Here is a 2,410-nt window from a genome sequence, read left to right as displayed (position 1 = left end):
CAAGGCCTCTAACCCTTTGCCAGTGCCAAATACATAGGGCTTAACTCAGATCTGATCACAGCAGCAAATTTATTAGCTAAAACCATGTACACTGCAGGGGGGGGGTGTATAATATGTGCAGAGAGAGTTAGATTTTGGTGCGGTGTGTTCAAACTGAAATCTAAATTGCAGTGTAAAAACAAAACAGCCAGTATTTACCCTGCACACAAACAATATAACCCACCTAAATCTCTCTGCAAATGTTATATCTGCCCCCCCCCCATCCCTGCAGTGCACATGGTTTTGCCCACTAGCTAACAAATTTGCTGCATCTGGGAATTACAGCAGCTTAATATTTCTTTTTACAGAAGGTTCAGCAAATTAAATTATTTAGTGAAATACTGTAATCATAACAGTTACAGGGATATTGTAGGTAGATTTATTGTCAGTGGATAAATGTAAAAATTAAACCCTTAGGCATAGTTCCAAAATGCTGTCATTGCAATCCAGATTTTAAGGATATCATGCTTGAGCACAGGTGACTTAATTAGAACTTCGGTCAATGTGAATTAACCATTGGACTCAACCATGGTTATCCTTAAAACCCAGGGGTCTATTTAAGATCGATCTTAATCGATGTTGGGCTTCCAGGTTGAAAAAAACACACACATTTGTTTTCACATTAAACAGACTTCCACATGAGAAAGCAGCAAGGATGCAGTGGCGTTAATGTTTCCTGGTGTCAACTTGTATTATTTCAGTAGACATTGAAATGAGGATGCATCTTGCTGCCTTTCCAATGAAGCAAGTTTAATTTAGTAATAGGTGAAAAACCATCCTTACAAAGGTGTTAATCAGAGACTTGGCTTTGTGGACACTTTTCAGAGAACAAATTTGTTAGCATAAAAATAAAGCCAGAAAATGAAGAGCTGTTTAATCACTCGATTGGATTTTTCTGCCAGCATATTTTTTTTCTCTGCAACCCACTGCTAAATTGTGCTTCCTAGCTGTTTTTTATAAAATCACTGAATCAAATCTAACTCTGATTACATCAGAGAAGGCCATGTACCCTACACCATAAGAGGAGGTTTGAAATTTTGACTTGTCTACTTAAATATCACCAAAATCTGATCACAAGGTTAATTACGTCCCTGGGTGGGATTGAACCACCAACCTTTTGGTTAATAGCCAAACACACTAACCAATTGCACCACAGAGACACTTTGCAAAAGTCCGTACTGACAAAGGCTAATAAGCATTCATCTAAAACGTTTCCTAGAAAAACTTTAAAAAGTCAATAATCTGGAGAGTTTTTGTAAGATGTTTCTTCCATCAACCAACGAAGAAACACATTGGTACTTTCCCATGATGAGTGAGTGCTTCAGGATCTCTTGCACTTACATGTGCAGCAGAGTACTGCAATGGAAGCATGCTGGGCCCATAACCCAGAGGTAGGCAGATTGAAACTATCCTCTGCTATATGCATTTTTTTTGTTAATTAAAGTAATCCAAAACTGGGATTGATATTTTGTCTCTTTTATTTTTACTTAAAGTACAATAACTTTTACCATTTTAATTTGTTTTAATAGTATATTGACAGTATTATTTTCTTTCAAAAATCCACTTCATTTTCTTTACCCTATTATTAAAATGGTAATTGAAGAAGAGGAATTGTTGCTTTGACTGCAGCATTCCCGGGGTTAACTGGTGTTTCTTCAAGTCACAAGGTATGGAGCTGCTGTATAGTTACTCGCAAGTCAGTAGTTGTATGATGCTCACACCTGTTAAGCTGGATACACACAGAATGCCCTACACAGGGGGTGAAATGAGCGCCACCCCCACCCCCCGTACGTTCAGCACACATCACGCTGTGCTGAGCGGGGGGAGAGATGTGTGCTGAGCAGTTCGCTCAGCACACATCTCTCCCCAAAATCGGGCCGTGAATACGGACCTTTAAACTGGATCCACACTTAGATTATCTGTCCAATTTTTTTTTCTAGTTGAAACAAAATTATGCTAATATGTGGCAGCAAATTACAATTGACCATTTGTTCACAAACACTGGAAAACATCCAAAAATGGTCATTTAGATAAATTGGTTAAATCCATTTTATTTAGCTAATTTATCCAAACTACCTTTATTGTATCTTTGTGGGTGAATGATGTGTGGGTCAGTGTTGAGGGTGGTGGAGGAGATGGTTAATAGGCACAGCAGGGTGTGGACAGTCAAATAGTGTGCTTAGAGGTTCAGAGTCATTGTATGAGACTCTGGCAACAGTGACTTGATGAGTCTGGTGTCCATAGGGTGGGACGCATTAACCTTTTTATGCTATTGAAATAGTTCTCCTCCTGACCGACGCAGTTCCTTGCTCCGAGGTTGGTGTATTGTCCTGTTGCAGCGCCTCTCCACTGTGGTCACAGTGAGCTGTGT

General features: G+C 39.3%; 1 non-coding gene across 1 annotated transcript; it reads right to left on the bottom strand.

The window, feature by feature from the left end:
- Positions 1-1,125: 1,125 nt before the first annotated feature.
- TRNAN-AUU (transfer RNA asparagine (anticodon AUU)) lies at positions 1,126-1,199 on the bottom strand. The gene has a single exon. It is a non-coding gene; the product is annotated as a tRNA-Asn (tRNA).
- Between the last annotated feature and the right edge of the window lie 1,211 nt (positions 1,200-2,410).

Source organism: Pseudophryne corroboree, unplaced genomic scaffold (assembly GCF_028390025.1).
Source record: "Pseudophryne corroboree isolate aPseCor3 unplaced genomic scaffold, aPseCor3.hap2 scaffold_369, whole genome shotgun sequence".
NCBI classification, from domain to species: domain Eukaryota; kingdom Metazoa; phylum Chordata; class Amphibia; order Anura; family Myobatrachidae; genus Pseudophryne; species Pseudophryne corroboree.
Note: the sequence above shows the minus strand (reverse complement) of the source record. Positions and strands in the feature narration are given on the sequence as shown.